Source organism: Notolepis coatsorum (genome assembly GCF_963971535.1).
Source record: "Notolepis coatsorum genome assembly, chromosome: 9".
In the NCBI taxonomy this organism is placed as follows: domain Eukaryota; kingdom Metazoa; phylum Chordata; class Actinopteri; order Aulopiformes; family Paralepididae; genus Notolepis; species Notolepis coatsorum.
In genome coordinates, this window is record NC_140173.1 from 77,166,963 (window position 1) to 77,188,994 (window position 22,032).

A 22,032-nucleotide genomic window follows, 5' to 3' on the forward strand; every position below is an offset into this window, starting at 1 on the left:
TACCCACACGTGCCTAGGGTTGCCTACCCCTGGTCTACACCAAAGTGAGACTACTCTTCCTGGGGTCCAAACATTAAAAATACAAACACACACAAAAGAAGTAAAATATAAAACCACAAACATTGAAGTACTCACAAGAAAACATCACAACGAACAAAACAGTGAATAAAAGCTCAATCAATATTCATAAGTTAGATATCACAATTCTCAACCATAAAATACAAATTACATATTCAGTCCATAAGAAAAAAACAGATAAAAATCATATATATGATTTGAACTCATATTATAGCATAACTTTTCTCAAGTCACCGATCACTTATATTTCCATACTAATTTCAAAAGTCAATGACCAAAATGTAACTCATTATTCATGAGCGCAATTTTAAACTTTTTTTTTTTAAACAGGACTTCCGGTTCCGTTCCACAGCACATGGCTGGCTGATTTTTCGGAGCTCAGCAATCAGGTCACATTATCCCTGAATACGTTTGATTTTTTATACCATTTGATTTTCCAGAAGTTGGAATTATGTATAAACATACAAGTTGGGAACCCTGAACAATGTGGATAGGGATCTCATCAGGTCGATATTTCCGAGAGGAAACGGACGCTATCTTGGCTAAGCTAGCGGGCAGGGTGGATGCATTGCAGGAGGAGGTGGCTACAATAGGCACTCAATTAACCGTGGCGGAGGAAGATATGTCCGCGGTCGTGCAGGTTGCTGAGACCAACGTCGCAGGAATATTAGACTTGGAGGACAGGCTACGTGATTGTGAGTTGAAGGCGGCAGACCTGGAGGACCGTGGTAGGAGATGCAATGTGAGAATTTATGGACTGCCTGATGAAACGGAGGACGACGACCCGATAGGGTACCTTGAGGAAATGGTCCCTAAATGGTTCCCAAAGCTAGCCCGACCTGAGATCGAGAGAGCGCATAGGATTTTTAGACCCGCCACCCAGTTGAAGGGCGGACGTGCAAACCCTCGCACATTAATTTTCTGCTGCCTGAGATTCCAGACGAGACAGCAAATACTGAGAGAGGCCAGACAGAACAGGGTTTTTTGTTTTTTATTTCTTTTTGCTCGCTCTATTGTATGTCTGCTCTCGCCCAACAGGTCCTCGACGGGGGTTGTGTATATATTGTAGTGCTCTACTTCAGGGGAATAACGTTCAATCATACTGCAACCTGGTTGGACTATGGGTAACTTAAACATCTTGATCTGGAATTCAGGGGGGCTGAATATTCAACATAAGCGCACAAGTGTACTTACATGGATGAAAAGACAGGAGGTCGATGTGGCTTTGCTGAGTGAAACGCATCTTTTAACCCTTAGGAGTCAACGGGGCTTATTGCACCCGTGGGCGGAGAACAAAAGGATTTAAATCTCTCACAAATGCTCAGGAAGTCCCGTTTTTCAGAAATCTGTAAAAATAGAACAAAGACAATTTCGAGTGCATATAGTGTAATCTATATGTATCCTTACTTGTAACGTGTATTTGGCTATTATTCTATGTCCAGCTATCTAATCGTTTTCAGTTGTATAGTGGGATAGCTGCTTACTCTGCTGTTGTATCACGTTATAATAAAGAGTTCATTAATCTGATTGGTCCTTTGGAAATCACGTGGAGACAGGAGACAGCGCTGCGGGTGAAAACAAGTCTGACTGTTGTTTTATTGAAAACCAGCAGCTTAATCAATCAGGTTTACAGCATCAATTATTTCTATTTCTAATCAGCTCGTCTGGAAGGTTTCTTCTCGGCTCTGTTCTCGAACTCTGGTGGGGTGGATTCTCCAGTCTCTGCTTCTCCGTTCTCTCTGCGTGTCTCTCTGCGTCTCTGTGTGTCCTCCATCATTCAACCTGCAGGTTTTATAGAGATGAGAGAATCCCCCCCGCCCTTGCGCCATCCAGTGCCGTCACCTCAGAGAGCGTGCTTTTCTATTGGCTAGAAGGTCTCCCCTCTAAGTGACACGTCATCTGGGTCTTGCCACACCGCGTTACAAGGTGACCTTACAGAGGGGACAGGAACTAGTCTTCTCTTAGAATGATCTACCCAAGTGTCCCTGAATGCGACCCTCATACAGATTGAAATAATGGCCTGTTTGGACTGCTTAGCTAAAGTAAACAGAACTCTGGTGCTGGCCTTCAGGCCGTCATTTTCTGACTTAAAGTTAAGTATTGGGCCCTCCATCCCACTTTGTTGTGTGGGGAAAGAGGTTTCATCTGTTTGCCATTTGGTCTGTTTTTATCTTTATGGCACTCTGGGCCTTTCCTATAACTGCTAAGTGAAGGCTGAAGGGTTGCATTGTTAGCTTTTTGACTGAGTTCTCCTGTGGCTTTTTCCAGCAACCGCTAGATGATTTTAATCCTTCCTGTAATGCTTATATGGGTCATTTTGATCCATTTAATTTACGACAATCCCTTCTCTGAGGGGTCTACCCTCATTATGTAACCAGTACATTTCAAAATCAAAATGATATAATATTTCTATAAAATTAAAAAAAAATTCAAAAAATTCAAAAAAATACTTAAAACTTCAAAACAACACAACAACCACCATTTCATCACCCTTCTCTTTTGCACAGTTGTAAATTCTTTCACTCCTTCCCCACCACCCTCATTAGTCACTTCCCCAGTCACACACAATATCAGTTATTGATATGACATCCAGTCTAGGTCCGTTTCTTTATACAAAAAGAACATCGTACCATTTATCAGCTTTTCTAATTATGACTATACATTATCCATGTAATTAACCAAATGTATCTATTTTGTGTAATTGACTCTGCAAGAAAAGATTATTGCATCACGCCAATAAAAACTAACAGTTTCTAATAAAAAACGAAGGAGACTTAAACAATAAACCATAAAAATAAAATACATGTCTCTCCTTCACCAGGACCCTCTGAGGTCTCTTTACTTTTAGCTGTAACCTTGTCAGTTATCCTTATTCCAACCTCCTGAGGTGTTTTTACTGCTAAATTGTTTTGACCGTTGCTCCTCGTTGTATTTTGTGCTACACACAGTTTTCTTCTTTGTTGTGGCCAGTCCTGGTACTGCTCCGATTTTCCCTCTGTCCTTTTTTGCTTTTTGGATTTATTATTTACAAACACACAATGGATTGGAAGTTCTCTTTTTCGCACAGATACATCTTTACTGTTCTGTATTTGACAACACTCTTTTTCCAAATTCGTTATCTATATATTCCACAGCTTCAATTGTTAATATTCAATCAAATCACCTTTGTCTCATTCATTTTTGTGCTGTACTATTTTACTAGATCAAATATCTCAAGTTCAACACAATCACCACTTCCACCCTTGAAAGTGGAATAACCATTTATTACACTATAAATACCTTGTTTCCAGACAGCCTCCCTGGTCCGGACAGCCAGCTCTAGACGAGGCCAACCACCAACAGAACCTATGTGCATGGTAACAAACCACAGTCCCTTTAAACACACATCCCACACACTCCGCCAGCCTTCAACAAGCCGGTGCAGAGTCTCCCATAAGCCAATTATCAATTTCACATGTCTGCACCCTATTTGTAAACTATTTGGCCAATGGCGACCAAAATCTACAGAGCTTACCTATAAACAGAGAAACACGTTCGACCAACACTTACCAAACCCAAAAACGTGACACAACTCCCCAGATACTACTCCTGGACTCTCAATGAGCAGAAAACTAAATCATGAACCAGCTCCCGTCCACCCTTAGTTTCCAGCCCATTATATTAGACATTCCTACCAGTCCCGCTGTGTCACCACCACCTGCTATCCCTGACCGGCGAGAGATCCCTCCCAGCCAGTCAGTTCCTAAAAAAAATAGAGTGTCAAACAAAAACAAAGAAAATTGCAAACAAACATAAACAAAACTCTGTGAGTGCCTTCATGCAACACACCCATCAACAGAATTAAACTATCAGCTAGAGGCATAAATACCCCCGCATAACCACTAAGAAATAAAAATGTAAAATTAAAAAGAAATGAAGTAAAGAAATTAAATCCTTTTTTATTTTTTTTTTATTTTAAGTCTCCTTGACCACCCTTGGATCAAGTATGTATAATTACTACTGACCACTCGCTGCGAACGTGTCACATCATTCCACTGTCTAATATTGAATACCTAATATTAACTGTTTAACCTAGACCCAAGTCCACATGACCACAAAAGTCATTGAGGTGACCATTTTTCTCTCTCTCTCCAATCTGTGCAGCCGGGCCAGGCTGCACAGGTGGGAGATACCAAAAATCGTCCACCATACCATTCTCCCTTACGTTTTCCTCACTGCCACAGCAAGAGTTGATCAGACACACTGTAGCAAAAAGGAAAACCCATGATTGGTCTATTAATTAACTGTTAGTACGATTGGCTCATGCATCTGTCAGTCATTTCATCTCTCCCTGTTAGTTGCACATCCATTTTAGTCGCTTCCACTCATAACCTAATGTACCAACGCTTCTATATATTTTTTATTCTATTTTTATTCCAATCAGTCCTTTTTCCCATTTTAACTTATTAATAACTCTATTTTCCCGAGCACTATTAGCTTCGTTTGTGCATTCCTGCTTCGTTCTTATTCAACCTATGGCCTTTGACGACACAACCTCTTTACACCCCTTCTGAAAATGTCCCAACTTTCTGATGGACTCTTGCTTTCTATTGGACTCTTGCTGAGCCCGCCACCCTTTGCCACATGATCGAGCGAGATGGCCGATTTCTCCACATTTCCAGCACTCAGTTGATGCCGGCCATCCAAGCGGTCCCCCTCTTTGTCGTCCATTCCCTCCTTGGGGCTGCCAGTTCTGTTGTCTGGATGAGAGAGGGACATACCTGTTCTTCCCAGCCGCCGCACCTTGGGCCTTTTGTTGTTGGGAGGGGCCTGGAAACTCACCCCCCCTGCGGCTGTCATCATTCCCTCGCTGCTCCGCTCCCTGTTCAGGTAACAGGGCAAGTGACTTCTCTTGTTCACTGAGTCCTTGTTCTGCAGTACGAAACATGATTTCCAAAATTACATCACTCATGATCACAGTCTGTTTCGCCAGCTCTTGTTCTAGCACCTCCCTCTCGCGTGTGACTTGGTCAACCGCCAGCTGCTTCTCCACCAGTTTTCTACGGACTGTCTCATGTCTCTCGGACGCTTCCGTGAATGCTCTCTGTCTTTCTGGAGAGAGGCACGTCATCCTCTCTACCTCCACCCTGGCCCCCGCTGTCTGGCTCCTCGTCACTGGCCCATGCCTCTCATCCTGGCTTTGGTCTCGAGGGACGACTGGACTGGGCTGTGGAAACTGTTTGTGTATATTTCCATACCTGCTATCGGTCCCTGTTTCAGCCGTACGGCCAGAGTGGACTTCGTGGGACGGCTGTAACAACGCCGCTCGCTTCCGTCGCTTTCTTTGTCCCTCGGTTAAATTGTAGTCTCCAGCAATGGACACTCCAGTGTAGCTCGGTTCTGGTTGGAGTAAAACCGTTGTCTCTGGTTCTCTCTCCTGTAAGACCTCCTGTATTGGAATCAAAGTCATTATTTCCAGTCCCTCTGTCATACTGGTCACCTGAGGAAATTCCATCACATCCAACTCAATCAGATTAACTTCAGATATCAATCTTTCTACGGGAGTGTCTGCAAAGGTTGTCAGCCTATTGCTATTGTCGGCATTACTTCTTTTCATCGCTCTTCGTGCTCTCTTTTTCAGTTTTTTATTTTTGTTTCTCAATCTATAACGGCCTCCTTTTTTATACTTAAATACAAGGTTTTGTAAAGGCCTGAATCTCTTTGGCCATGGCTTCTTCACTTCTATTGTGATATTTCCAGTCATTGACATAGACAGATTGTCTACTTTTGCTATTGTTATTGCTTCTAAACCTTCAGTTGTTTCTATCAATGTTCCACTAAGGTGAACTTCCTGTGTACTCGACATTCTCACTGGTTTCAAACACACCTGCAATCACCGTTTGGAAGAACAAGTTTCTCTGTGTCCAAACCTATTTTTCGCTACTTGAGTTAAAATTCACCCACACTATCAGATTTATACCGGTGCAGACAGGGATTGACAATTTTCTTATCATTCATACTATACCAAGGCTCATATAGCCGTTTCCCCAATTGGTATTGAAATCGTCAGAGCCCCAGTCCTCGCCGAGCCTGTGCAGAAAGAAAGCAAAAACATAACACTTAATACAGTGGCATTCCCCTTGTCATTTCCTCAATATTTATGCATTGGAAATGTCGGGCATTCCTATACTAATATTCTTCTAGAGAGATTTGGTGTGATTTATTTGAATATAACGATACGGCTTTACTTGTTTTTGTCCGTTCGTCCAACCGGAAACTGGAGGTTCCAATCCCTTGTGTGTTCCTTTCACTTTTGATTCTCTGGGGAACATAATCATTAAGTTCCACACAACCTATCAATTCTAACAAATGGTAAACTTGGTTAGCCATCTGTTCCAATTTCTTTTTGCCTTGATGAAATTGTCATAATTTATACTTTAAATGACTGCTCCGCCTATTAACTATGTATAAATGTAATATTAAATTCCCTACTTGCTTTCTACTATGAAAATCAAAAACTATACTTCTTCCTACATTTCTCACCACATTTACATCTCACGCCTTCATCACATTCTTCATACAACATCATTCTACATTATTTTTCCACACATACCCCCTCACACCACCAAAAAACCTTTTGGTGGTGTTACTGCTTCCAACCACCATCACGGGAAAAAATTTATTTTTAGCAACTTAGATTACTAAATCCCCCTGACCGTTATATAGCCCAGTTGTCCACGTTATTAAATTCATGGACACCAGTACTATACCCACCGCAATATTCCCCATGATCCCTGAATTCACAGAGACCCGTCATTTCACAGCCCAAAGCATTTTCCCTCAGTTTCGAACCTGAACGAAAACACCCCAAGCCCCCTTTCCAAGGAATATCACAACTCGTCCAACCATCACCTGTACCGGCACCTATTTCACATACATAACAGCTACGTAGTTTAAAACAAACACATCCCAACCTATAACACACAACAAAACACAAAGCCAATCCTGCTTCCAAAGACCCTAACCGAAGAGGGAACTAGAGGACTGGCACCTTCCCTAAAATGAAAAACAAATACACGCCACCACCGTCCCTACACAAAACCAACCTAATGTAAAACCCATACCCTTTATAACAAACGCTCTAACTCCTTGCCCCCAGTCTAAACATACACGCCACACTCAAGAGGGCCAGTCTGGGGGTTGGAGGGACCCCAACTAGAAACGGTCCGTAACGTACCCACAATCCATTTGAAGGCAAGGCATTGAGGGGGGGCGCACATGGAGAAACGAAGGGAGGGAGAGAAGGAGAGACACAGGGAGAAACACAAGGAGAGACAGAGGGGGGGCGCAGGAGGTGGTAGAGACATACAGAGGGAAGGGGGGAGAGGGGGAAGGAGGGGGTAGAGGGGAGAGAGGCAGGGAAGGAGGGAGGGAGGAAGGGAGGAAGGCAGGCAGGGAGGGAGGGAGAGGAAGGAGGGAAGAGAGAGAGGGACAAAGAAACGGCGGAGGGGGGGGCCACCCAATTGAACATTAAGATTTATCAAAAACTTTTTAATTAACTAGCAGACCTTACCGCATCGCCTGGTCCAGGTAACCCACAGGGCTTTAAACACTATCATCAGCATTTGCTGCATAACTGTAACTCAAAGTAAACACTACATTAACATAACTAATGGTCTGTGCATGGAGTCCCTAAAAGCTACCACTATACCCTAAGGGACGGCGGGAGGGAGAGAGAGGAAGGGAATGGGGGAGGGAGGGATGCAGGGAGAGAGGGAGGGAGGGAGAGGGGGAGAGAGGGAAAGAAAGAGAGGGATGGCGAGACGAAGGGAGGAGGGGGGGACGGGGGGAGGGAGAAGGCAGGCCGAAACCCCACCTGTTCAAAAAGGCCTTCGACTGTCAGCTTTCTATATTAACTTTATCGCTCTCGTTTTTTAAATCTTCCGTTTATTCTAGATTTCTAATTAACCATGTTCTATTTCTTCCTTATAACTGTTTTAACCCTGTAGCGTAGCACTTTGGGATCCCATCGAACAAAAAGTGCATTACAAATCCAATCCATTATTATCACTATTATGTGTGGCTGCCGTCTGTGCTCTACTGAGTGCACCCTTCTAGTCCAGCGAGAGCGCTGACGCTCCGTAACTGAGCAGGGTTGCCATCTGTCAACACAAGTTGGAACCCTGGAGGAAGCGATATAAGGAAACAAATTGCCAATAACTGTAAAGTTATTTTCGAACCTGTAGCAGGAAATAAACCTCCACACATCTGGTCAAATCAAATGCGAAACAAGACCTCATGTGCGTCTGATGTCACAAACTTGACCTCGTGAGCAGAGCGCATCACATCTACATTTAAAATTTCATTGTTTGCAAACATTAGAACGGACACGTGACTCATACGCACACAGGAACGGGAGAGAGGGAGGGAGAGAGGGAGGGAGAGAGGGTGGCAGGGAGGGAGGGAGAGAGGGACGGAGGGAGGGAGGGAGGGAGGGAGGGAGGGAGGGAGAGAGAGAGGGGAGGGAGGGAGGGAGAGGAGAGGGAGGGAGGGAGAGAGAGGAGAGGGAGGGAGAGAGAGGAGAGGGAGGGAGAGAGAGAGAGAGAGAGAGAGAGAGAGAGAGAGAGAGAGAGAGAGAGAGAGAGAGAGAGAGGAGACACAGAGGGGTGGGGGGGGCTCACGCAAGTCCCGTCACAGCACAGCATGTGAAGGAGAGGTGGAACAATCTACTAGGAGAGGTGGAACAGTCTACTAGGCAGCACCGCCCTCTGGTGCATTTGTTCGCACATCACCTCTATTGCACTACAGTACCCCCAACGTCCCATAGGAGGAGCCCTCACCCTCCTAATACAACTGCGTCATCACGCCGCCACCCACTTCATGGCGTCAGCTAACATGCTCAATATGTGAACCCTAATTCCCAGAATCCTCTGTACCGACTCGCAGTCCACCATTTTCAAGATGGCTTCCCACGAGACGTCATCACAAGAGCTTCACGTCCTGTTTACAAACACGAGGTCTCGCTGTCAGCCAAAATAGCATCACGCGATATTCCCCGAGACTCCCAGCATGCAACATTGTTAGCACAGGTAGCTTTAGCATGTTAGCATAGTTAGCTTAGCATTTTTAGCATAGTTAGCTGTCCACTGCTAACATCATTAGCTTAATACTGTTAGCCCCATTAGGTTAGCTCAATGTTGCTATCGCTCGATCAGCCTAGCACGGCTAGTTAGCTTAGCCTAGCCCCTTACAATAGCGTTTCCTATACGGCCCACTATCCTGTTGATTTGAGCGGCACAACACATCGCGACGTTTTGCACAACCCAGTCATACTTTATAACATAATTTTAACTTTATTAAGCATTCGTTTATAAATCCTACAGTAACATTTTCTAGTTTGCCCGCCCGTCCGGCCCCGGCCGGCTCCGTATTTTAAATCTAACGCTCCCGATCCAGCCCCGTATTTCAAATCTAACGCACCCCCTCTAGGCCCCCACCAAGCAGATGCTCCTAGCGACGTCACCAGTTCCCAAAACCTTGCTTTCTTTGATCTATACCACCTTAAGGTAAGACCTTAATACAACTGATTTAAAAAATGTCAAAAGAACTTTACACATCATTTTGGTTCCATCTCACTCGCCATTCACTCAATTGGCTCGATATCGCAACGCAGCGTCCATACGGTATGTACGTCGTTCTCGCGGCTAACGGACAGTGTTGTGGTCACCCTGCTGCCAACTGTTGGTCCCTAGAGTTATTATAATGATACAAAAATACTGGCAACCACTTCATAACCTCTAGCAGACTCATTTACACACATTCTCTCTCATCCGCACAGTTACACTCATACTTTCATTCAGCAACATAATCATCTTTAGCACTGGTTAACCTTGTATATCGTGTAGCATCATTTGGTAGCCTTTCAGCCACCAGGGATAGCATATAGCGTCGTCCGGTAGCCTCTCAGCCACCAGGGATGAAGCTACAAGTTCCGTCATTTCAACACAATTAAACATTATTAGCCCCCAGCATTTCCCGTTAGCTCGCAACGTAGCTTAGCATGTATTAGCCCTGCGTTGTACAGCATTAGCTCTCGGGTATAAAACGGCTTCATTCCGTATACTGCAGCAATATAGTAATCCGCAACGTTTAGCGTTATGATGACGTACGTTTGATCATAGCTATGATACCATGCATGTGTCATCCTATTTCATCTAAACAACATATATACATTGTTACATATGTCGTATATTTCTAAATGAAAACATGATTAATGCAACTGTACAAAATAATACTGGACATGCTGTTGGTAAACTGTAAAGGAGCGACCAGGGCTCCAGGAGAAATGGTGTCCGTTACCACCAGGCCTACAGAGGGTAAGAGGCAGGTTGACTCCCCAGAAACAGATGGTTGACCTTAAGACAATAAAACTGACCCCTCAGGACTATAGTAAGACGGGCCGAAAGGAGGGGTATGCACTTTGGCTATCGTTGAGAACTAAAACAAACTGCTGACTAACCCAGAGGTCAGAAAGGTGACACAGGCTATTTGGAAATCTCCCCTTACACAAGTAGAAGGCCACCAGGTACACATTAACTCTAATAGTTAGACTAGAAGGTTTTTAGACCTCAAGGATACAGAGAAAACTAATGGCTACTGAACAAAATACTAAGTGATCAAAATAGAGCTAAAACCTAGATTACAGCGTACTTTAGAATAGGAAAAACAAACAGTAAGATAAATAGTTCAATCAAATAAAGTAAAAAGTGGACCCAACTGAAGACAAGACAGTGAGTCACTGGCTAGACAATAAAGAATTATCTTAGTATTCTAAAATGCAATTACAGAATGGTAAAGAGTTTGTAGATGGAAATAGCTCATGTTTTATTATCTAGGCATCAAGAGCCAGTCTGTCTCCCCATAGACTATGAAAACGGTTGTGTCAGCAGAAGAAATTGTGTAACATGTTGTAACCAGACCAGCAGACAAGCTTCTGCTGGAATGTGAAACGTGAATAGGCAGGCAGGGCTCCCTCTCTCTCCCTTTCTCTCTCTCTCTCTCCCTCCCCCTCTCTCTCTCTCTCTCTCTCCCCCTGATAAAAAGGGCTGATGGCGACGGACAAGGACACACGACACACCCAGAAGGGACCTGGGGAAGGACAGACACACACCCGGTGACGGGAGGAAGGAGACAAGAGAAGGGATCTGGAGACACGACTCACACCAAAAGGGACCTGGAGAGACAGACAGACCTGGAGCGACACACACACCGGCTGACAGAAGGAACCTGGAGATGAGCGCTCCTTGCTTGAGCGCTGAACCTCCACCGACGGAGAGAGGATCACCAACCGGAGCTTGAGAGCCGAGCCGGAGACTCAGAGCCACTGACACCCAATGACAGAAGATCGCTTCGCAGCAGGAGATCCTGCCACGGAGAGAGATGAAATCAAGCGCTCCTTGCTTGAGCGCTGAGACTGACGGAGACCCAAGGTTGCCTTGGCAACCACCACAAAGAGAAGCCGCGTGTTGGCCATGGACAACCTGAGACAGCGAACAGCACCGAGAGACGACAACAGCCAAATGAAAGAGACAATTAGATTGAACCAAAGAGACGATGTACTGTTTTAATTCCTAAAGCTGTTTTATTAATAAACAACCGCCGCCCGTTGATTTTGACCATATCGTCAGTCTCCTCTTACTTGAAACCGAACATCTGAAAATACCTAAACCAATGCAGAGGAAAGGGTGATATAGAACACTATACGATCAATGAACTTAGATAGAGATACATGAATGAAGAAAGACACTTCAATTGGTCCGTGACCCGTCCTGCATTCGACCAGAACCGGTTGAACCACAGGGAGGTTCTCTCCCCATCATCGAAGCCCTCTGCGACTGAATGATCGTCCACTTCAGCCAAGGCCAGCGGGACTAGGTAAGTAGTGATGATGGTGTTTAAGATTAGTAATGGTCGAAGCAGTCTCGCATTTTGGGGTTGCTGTTGCATTAGGTAGAAATGAGTTGGAAATGGACCAGGATAATGTTGGTGTTGGAGGAGTACCGGGGTCCAGGTTTCACAACCTGGCTCTGGTCTCAGCCACACACCGGCATTGCACTTAGGAAGCGTATAGGGATGTTCAGTTAGGATACCTATAGTTGGTACAAGGCCAAGTGAGGAGAGGAAATAGATGTCTGTATTTAGTTATATCAGCTTAGGGGATAGGCTAGGGATTAAGTAAAATATTTGAGGGGACCGGCGTAGGAGCAGTAGAACGGAGATTGGTCACAGATAGCGGGACGTGGGACTGTGAGTGACGGAGTGGTTCATTAGAGGGTAAGGTAAAGAGTTTAATGAGAAAACCGTGGTGTAGCACAGGGCAGCCTGGTTCCACAAAGAGAAAAGAGAACAGAGGACGGAGTGTAGGGTACTGAGAACCGTGGTGTAGTACAGGAAATCCTGATTCCGCGAAGAGAAAAGAGTGATGCTGAGAAAACCGTGGTAGTACAGGGGTAGCCTGGTTCCACGAAGAGAAAAAAGAATAGAGTGTTTGAATGAGAAAACCGTGGTAGTACAGGGGTAGCCTGGTTCCGCGAAGAGAAATAGAGAACAGGGAGATAATTGGTTGCTTTTTTTGCCGCGCCATCATTCGCGGACTTCACTCTTAGAATCGGCACGTATAACAGACGAGTTTAGAAAGACGTTTTCATACAGATCTGTTGTATTGTGACCCGACGGAATCTGCTTAAAAAATTCGCCTTTGGTACGGATTTTTAAGGAGGTATTTGGTCGATTGGGGGTGAGACAGGTAAAAGCTCCCCAAACGGCGCTGAATATGAAGATTGAGAGGTTGAGAAGAGGAATGATGGGGGGGGGGGAATTAACCTTTGGAGATAATGCACTTGTGGGGGAAATGCGTGGGGTAACTGCACATGAGATTAGAACATAGGAGGATGTTGTGTGAAAAAAGCAAGGAAATGCGTTTGGAATGAATGTGTGCATAAATGAATGGTATGTTTATGGATGAGACATTGTTTTGCTTAGTATATGTGTTTAAATGGATGAATGTTAGGAGCTCTGAGTGAATGCCAAGGTATTTTTTGTATTATTATGAACCAGGTGGCCAGGGCTGCAACGGAGAAACCACACCCCTGTCCTGCCAGCATTAGCTGAGCGCGACGCGACTAGCGTGTGGTCGCTGTGTTGCGTTGTCGAGTGAATTGAATGAATGTCATGTGTGATGGAACCTAGGAGATGTGTAGTGTGCGTTGAAATTTTTCATAACGGTGGTGTGGAAGTCTAAAAGTAATGTAGTAAAGATCAAAGAAAACGGGGATTTTGGAGCTAATGACGTCATTGGAAGCGTCGGAGCTTGGGGTGCGTTAGATTTAAAATACGGAGCCGGCCGGGGCCAAGCGGGCGAGCATGCTAGAATAAGGATAATAATATAGGTTCTGTGAACGGGGGCTAAATAGGATTAAAGTTGTGTTACGGGGTGTAGCTGGGGTTGTGTAAACGTCGCGATGTGTTGTGCCGCTCGAGTCAACAGGACTGGGCCGTTTAGGAGGGGTGATGTTGGATGCTAAGCTAAGCTGGTGCGAGCGGCACTGAGCTAACGAAGCTAAGATGCTAAGCTACCTGTGCTAACAATATAGCATGATTGAACTCTCGGGGAATCTCGCGTGTTGCTACTGTTGCTGGCGCGGGATCTTAGAGAGGCGATGGACAGGGACTTCCGGTGTAGAGGGTTCTGGGAATTGTAGTTTTGTGGTTGAGGTGGAACGTCGAGTTGACGTCTTGGGGTGGTTTACGTAATGACGCACTTGCGGGGGAGGCGTGGGCGCCTCCTACAGGAAGTGGTGAGTGCGGTGGTGCGTTGGTGGTGATGGACAAGACGTTCCAGCGGAGGGCGCTGTTGCCTCTTTTATAGTTTCGCCTTTACAGGTAAAACGAGGTGCAGTAGGCAGTAGAGAAGGGTTTGTGATTATTATAGGTTTTGAATAGCGACCATTTGTGGGGATTTATAAATTCTTTATGTTCGGTTTTTTCTGTTGTTGATGATGGGTGTGTTTACTGGTTTGATTATAGGTCTGTATTTGTTATGGGCCAGGTATGGTTGGAGTGAGAGTAGCGGCGTTTTGTGATGGGATTGGCGTGAGCCCCCCCCCCCCCTTTTTCCTCTGTCCCTCCCTCCCTCCCTCCCTCCCTCCCTCCCTCCCTCCCTCCCTCCCTCTCTCTCTCTCTCTCTCTCTCTCTCTCTCTCTCCCTCCCTCCCTCCCTCCCTCCCTCTCTCCCTCCTTCCCTCCCTCCCTCCCTCCCTCCCTCCCTCCCTCCCCCCCCCCCCCCGCCCCCCTCCGCTCCATCCCTATCTCCCAGCTTGACTTACTTTGTGGGATGACAGGTGCACAAAGGGAGTTTTGTTTAGGATGGATTGCCTGATTGATTGATTGATTGAAAGATTTTGTTAACAGATTGTAGAGTGGGTGCAGTACAGTACAGCTCAATACACACAATTGTTAAGGGGATGCAGACCGGAGAAAGACTTTCGTCTTGTTTACATCAGGGTCCCCCATTTTCAATTCATCATGGGCTTGGAGTGTTGGTTATATTAATATAGTGTTACTTGCTAAAATAGGATTACATAAGGATAAATAGGATATTCATGGTCATTCTTTTGGTCTGATTAAAGTTAAGGTTGATTTAGACGGTTTTGGTGATAGTTAATGTTGCATTGTGTGCCCCCCCCCCCCCCCCTTCCTCCCCTTAGTCCCTGTATCCCTGTATCCCTCCCTCCTTTTTTCTTTTCCCTTCCCTGTCTCTCCTTGTATTTCGCCATACCTAGATTGCGGTGTGTGTTGTGGGCATTTGGTTGTAGGTTTATTTGAACTACGTTGTTGTTGTGTATGTGAAGTAGGTACCGGATGGGCGCTGGCCTGTCTGGGTGCAGGTGGTGGTAGGATGATTTGTGATATTCTTGGTGTGGTAAAGCTTGGGGTGTTTCCGTTCAGGTTCGAAACTGAGGGGAGGACGCTTTGGGCTGTGAGTTGACGGTTCTTTGTGTATTCAGAGAACTGGGTGGATATTGCGGTGGCATAGTGCGGGTGTCCATGAAATTATTAACGTGGCCAGCTGTACTATGTGTCGGTCAGGGTTTTAGTGATCTAAGTTGCTAAAAGTTTATTGTTTTCCCTGATTAGGTGGCTGGTAGCAGTAGCAACAGTGATTAATTTTTATTAAGTGTTGTGGGGGGTAATGGTTGTGTGTAAGGATGAATGAAATGGATGTAGTATGAGAAGTGAAGCGAAAGCGAATAATACATTTAGTCGATACGCTAATCGGAATAATACATTTAGTCGATACGCTAATCGGGCATTTAAAAGTAAGAAATAAGGTTAGGATGAACAGATTCATCAAGCAAAGAGAGATTAGAATCAGATGAAGGACCAGGTTTACAAAGGATTATTAGACAATGGATAGGAAGGGGATTAATGATTATATTTCCCAGGAAATCAGGTGGAGAGAGCACACAGGGGATTGGAAAACCTCCAGTGTTCCTGTTGAAGGAACGGACAAAAAACAAGATAAGCTGTATCGTTATTTTTTCAAGCAAATCACACTGTGTCTCTTTAAATATATTAGTATAGTGTTGCCCGACATTTCCAATGCATAACGAAGAGTGGAAATAATAAGGGAAATGCCACTGTATTAAGTCTGGATATTTCTGCTTTCTTTCTGTACAGGTGCTCGGCCGGACAGGTGCTCTAACGACTTCCATAACCATCTAGGGAAAACGGCTTTAATGCGCCTTGGTATAAGTATGAATGATAAGCCAGTTATCAATCCTTGTCTGCACAGTAAAAATTTGACAGTGTGAGTGTTTTAACTCAAGTAAGTAGAAGTAGTGGAAGACAGAGAAACTTGTTTTTTCAAACGGTGATTACAAGAGTGTGTTGAAAGTGGAATGAATGACAGTAACATAGGAAGTTCACCTTAGAGGAAAATTGATAGGAACAACTGAAGCGTTAGATGCAAAAACAATAGAATAACAGCGACAACAATATGGAAAATAGTGATCAGGCCATTGGGGGGAGTAGGCCGAGAGCCTCTGCAGACATTTCCCAGATAGACTTTGCCGGTGATAATGATTTTATTGATTGGGACTTCTCTCATGTGACCAGTACGACAGAAGGACTTGAGATGTTGACTTTGGTTCCAATACAGGGGAGTGAACCAGTGACAACGGTGTTACTCCAACCAGAACCGATTCAAGCTGGAGTGTCCATTGCAGGCGACTGCGGTTTAACCAAGGGGCAGAAAAAGAGACTGAGGTTACAGCCGTCCCACGAAGTCCACTCTGGCCGGAGGGCTGGAACTGAGACCGACAGCAGGTATGGAATACACGAACAGTTTCTACAGCCCACCCGTTTCCCATATCCACCCTGCCCTCAGCACCAGAGCCAAGATGAGAGGCGGAGCCCAACGATGGGACGTCAAACCGCCAGTGCTGAGATGGGGGAAGAGGCAGCATACTATAGGCAACAGAGAGCGTTTGTGACGGCGTTCGAACAGCACGAGGCCGTTCATCGAGATCTGATGAAGACACAGCTGGAGATCGGTCAAGCCGCACATGAGACTCAGAGACTGGGACGAGAACTGGCGAGAAAGACTGTGCTACTAGAAGCGACAGCTGTTGAGATCATGCTTCGGGCGTCTGACCTAGGCCGCCGGGATCAAAGAGTGCCCTGTGCTCCGTTGCCCGGACAGGGAGCTGGGCCGCGACAGGGTGAACAGGACCGCAGGAGGGGTGAGTTTCCAGGCCCCTCCCAACAAGAGAAGGCCCGAGGAGAGGCAGCAGAAAAGGACAGGTATGCCCCTCTCTCCTCCAGGCAACAGGACATGCGCCCAGAGGACGGGAGAGGGGTTGACCTGGCGAGGACTGTGGGAGGCCAGCCGAGAGACTGTGGGAGTCGTGGTAAACTGGGTGAACTGGAACCCCTGGGATGGCCGGCGTCGGCTGTGTGCTGGGGTTGTGGGGAGGTTGGCCATTTCGCTCGGTCATGTGACAAAGGGTGGAGGTCTCAGCGAACGTCCAGTAAGAAGCAAGTGTCCAAACAGGGTTGCTGGGGATGTGGAGAGTTGGGACATTGTCAGAGGGGGTGTCTGCATAGGTCATAGGTTAATTAAGAGCAAAGCGGAAATGCACCAACAAAGTCTTTTGGGTGCTCGGGAAAATAGAGTTATTAATAAGTTAAAATGGGAAGAAGGACTGATTGGAATAAAAATAGAATAAAAAATATAAGGAAGCGTTGGTACGTACATTAGATTATGAGTGGAAGCGACTAAGATGGATGTGCAACTAACAGGGAGAGATGAAATGACTGACAGATGCATGAGCCAATCGTACTAACAGTTAATTAATAGACAAATCATGGGTTTTCCTTTTTGCTACAGTGTGTCTGATCAACTCTTGCTGTGGCAGTGAGGAAAACGTAAGGGAGAATGGTATGGTGGACGATTTTTGGTATCTCCCACCTGTGCAGCCTGGCCCGGCTGCACAGATTGGAGAGAGAGAGAAAAATGGTCACCGCAATGGCTCTTGTGGTCATGTGAACTCTGAACCAGACGGTGTCAGAGAAGGGTTAAACAGTTGGTTTTAGACAGGAACAATGGAACATATAATATTAGACAGAGTTAGAAACAAAGGACTATTTATAGTAGTGATTACAATACTTGATCAAAGGGTGGTCAAGGTTGAATTAAGGAATAAAAAAAAAAAAAAAAAAAAAAAAAACAACAACAATATTATTATTTCATTACTTATTTTATTTCTTTTTGGATTTCTAATTTTGCTGTCTTAGTTTTGCGGGGGTATTTATGCCTCTAGATGATTGTTAAGTTCTGTTTGATGGGTGTGTAGCATGTAGGCACTCACAGTTTTTTTGTTTATTTTTAATTTTCTTTGTTTTTTGGTTGACTATATTTTTTTTAGGAACTGGCTGGCTGGGGGAGTTCTCTCGCCGGTCGGGGATAGCAGGTGGTGGTGACACAGCGGGACTGGTAGGAAGTCTGATATAATGAGCTGGAAACTGGGAATGGACGGGAGCTGGTTCATGGTTTGTTTTCCGCTCATTAAGGCTCCAGATGTAGAATCTGGAGGGTTGTGTCATTTTTTGGGTTATGATAAGTGTTGGGGAAACATATTTCTCTGTCTATAGAAAGCTCGGTAGGTTGTTGGTCGCAAATTGGCCAGACAGTGTTCGTGTAGAGTGCAGACATGTGAATTTGATGATTGACTTATGGAAGACTCTGCACCGGCTTGTTGAAAGCTGGCGGAGTGTGTGTGATGTGTGTTTAAAGGGACTGTGGTTTGTTGACCATGCACATAGGTTCTGTTGGTGATTGGCCTCGTCTAGAGCTGACTGTCCGGACCGAGGAGCTGTCGGGAGACAAGGTATTTGAAAGTGAAATAATGGTTATTCCACTGTCAAGGGTGGAGGTAGTTGTGTTGATCTTAAGATATTTGATCTAGTAAAACAGTACAGCACAAAAAGAAATGAGACAAAGATGATTTGATTGAATGCTAACGTAAGAAGCTGTGAAATACATAGATAATGAATTGGAGAAAAATGTATTGTCAAAATGCAGAACAGTAGAGAATGTATCTGCGAAAATAAATGTTTCCAATCTATTGTGTGTTTTGTAAATAATAATCCAAAATGCAAAAAGGACAGAGGGAAAATCGTTTCCTTCTGTGGAAAATCGGAGCAGTACCAGAGACCTGCATACAACGAAGAGGAGGCGGTGATTAGCACAAGATACAACAAGAAGAAAACGGTCAAAAACGAGTTAGCAGTAAAGGCCTTAGGAGGTTTTAAACAGGGATGAAAGCGAAGGATAATTGAGGCCTCAGTGGTCTTTTTAAGGAGTAAAAATGATTTATGTTGCTTGTTTGAATTTCCCTCAAATGTTTAGAGTGTTAATATTTTAGTGGTGTGATGTATTAATCTTTTCTTGCAGAGTCCATTACACAAAATAGACATTTAAGCTAAGTACATGGATAAATATAGTCTTAAACGAAAAGAAGCTGAGAATGGTACGATCATCTCTTTGCATAGAGAGACGGACCTAGACTGGATGTCATAATAATAACTGATAAATGTGTATAACTGTGAAAGGAGGAAAAGGTAGGTGAAATGATGATTTTGTAACTGTACAGATGGAAAAGGGTTTTGTAGTTAGATTTGGGTCAATTTTGGATTTTTTTGAAATTTTGAAAAATATTAGCAAAAATTATGGATATGATTTTTAACATGTTTTAATTTAGAATATTGATGTTGTATAGGAGGTTATTAAACCCCCTAAGGGTGGATTGTCGTATATTTCTAAATGAAAACATGATTAATGCAACTGTACAAAATAATACTGGACATGCTGTTGGTAAACTGTAAAGGAGCGACCAGGGCTCCAGGAGAAATGGTGTCCGTTACCACCAGGCCTACAGAGGGTAAGAGGCAGGTTGACTCCCCAGAAACAGATGGTTGACCTTAAGACAATAAAACTGACCCCTCAGGACTATAGTAAGACGGGCCGAAAGGAGGGGTATGCACTTTGGCTATCGTTGAGAACTAAAACAAACTGCTGACTAACCCAGAGGTCAGAAAGGTGACACAGGCTATTTGGAAATCTCCCCTTACACAAGTAGAAGGCCACCAGGTACACATTAACTCTAATAGTTAGACTAGAAGGTTTTTAGACCTCAAGGATACAGAGAAAACTAATGGCTACTGAACAAAATACTAAGTGATCAAAATAGAGCTAAAACCTAGATGACAGCGTACTTTAGAATAGGAAAAACAAACAGTAAGATAAATAGTTCAATCAAATAAAGTAAAAAGTGGACCCAACTGAAGACAAGACAGTGAGTCACTGGCTAGACAATAAAGAATTATCTTAGTATTCTAAAATGCAATTACAGAATGGTAAAGAGTTTGTAAGATGGAAATAGCTCATGTTTTATTATCTAGGCATCAAGAGCCAGTCTGTCTCCCCATAGACTATGAAAACGGTTGTGTCAGCAGAAGAAATTGTGTAACATGTTGTAACCAGACCAGCAGACAAGCTTCTGCTGGAATGTGAAACGTGAATAGGCAGGCAGGGCTCCCTCTCTCTCCCTCTCTCTCTCTCTCTCTCCCTCCCCCTCTCTCTCTCTCTCTCTCTCCCCCTGATAAAAAGGGCTGATGGCGACGGACAAGGACACACGACACACCCAGAAGGGACCTGGGGAAGGACAGACACACACCCGGTGACGGGAGGAAGGAGACAAGAGAAGGGACCTGGAGACACGACTCACACCAAAAGGGACCTGGAGAGACAGACAGACCTGGAGCGACACACACACCGGCTGACAGAAGGAACCTGGAGATGAGCGCTCCTTGCTTGAGCGCTGAACCTCCACCGACGGAGAGAGGATCACCAACCGGAGCTTGAGAGCCGAGCCGGAGACTCAGAGCCACTGACACCCAATGACAGAAGATCGCTTCGCAGCAGGAGATCCTGCCACGGAGAGAGATGAAATCAAGCGCTCCTTGCTTGAGCGCTGAGACTGACGGAGACCCAAGGTTGCCTTGGCAACCACCACAAAGAGAAGCCGCGTGTTGGCCATGGACAACCTGAGACAGCGAACAGCACCGAGAGACGACAACAGCCAAATGAAAGAGACAATTAGATTGAACCAAAGAGACGATGTACTGTTTTAATTCCTAAAGCTGTTTTATTAATAAACAACCGCCGCCCGTTGATTTTGACCATATCGTCAGTCTCCTCTTACTTGAAACCGAACATCTGAAAATACCTAAACCAATGCAGAGGAAAGGGTGATATAGAACACTATACGATCAATGAACTTAGATAGAGATACATGAATGAAGAAAGACACTTCACATACTTGTTACAAAGGGTCAGATTAAACCAAATATATATATTTATTGCCTGAGATCCCATGTATAATATTTGTATATCGTCTGATATCCCTTGTATATTCTTTCTACATATACACGGAATATCCCTTTACCTGGTACAGGACAGACCATAATATTCGTTCTCCTATTGGAAGCGATCCCCTAGGCGCCACGGCCATACCCCCCAATGTCTAGTTCAAAGTCACCGCCAAAGACATGCCTGGACATGACCGGCTCTGCGCAAGAATACGAGACAGAAATAAGGCTGGTACTAGATTGTTCACCGGACGTATAAATACGGCGCAGGTGAATACAGCAGTTATGTTACCCTAACAAGTTGAAGCCTCACACCACGATACAACGTGCTGTGAAGTGGGCCCGTTTTGCAAAATAGAGCCTTGAGACCGCGTGCGAATTGATAGCTGAAGTGTCAGAGTTTAACGCTGTATCGTCGAGTTCGACCTATTCTATTATTTAAGTAATAGTCTATTATGTATAGTGTATCGTGCGGCTACCGTTCTACAGTGAGCAGCATTACCAACGCTTCCTCGTACCGAGCTAGTGTGCTTATCCAGGCTGGGCGGCTTAACCTGGTGCCGTCATCCGAGGAGCCCTAGACGAGAACCGTGTGGATATGTACACTGGATAACCTACACCGACGACTACAGAGCCCTTTTCGGCTGGATTATATTTGCTTTGGTCCTGTAGCTGATGGAGCGGAGAATCGTCTACACCCACAATTGTGTGGGATTTACCCTGTGAGGAGCAACGTCGAGCCCGCCTCTAGGACGCCTGAGGCTGGCTAGCTTTCTTCCATGCGGCACTGCATACCGGAGAATAGCTGTTGTTCGTCTGCGGATCAAGAGATTATTGCACTGTCTCCTGTACCTGGAGTCTCCTTATTCCTCGTTGACCCAGACTTTCGCTACCGACAAATCCTCTCCCCTGCTGGCCTACAACCGGAGGGACCCTATTAGTATCTCCAGCTGCCCTACTAGTGTACCATATATAATTCTTATGA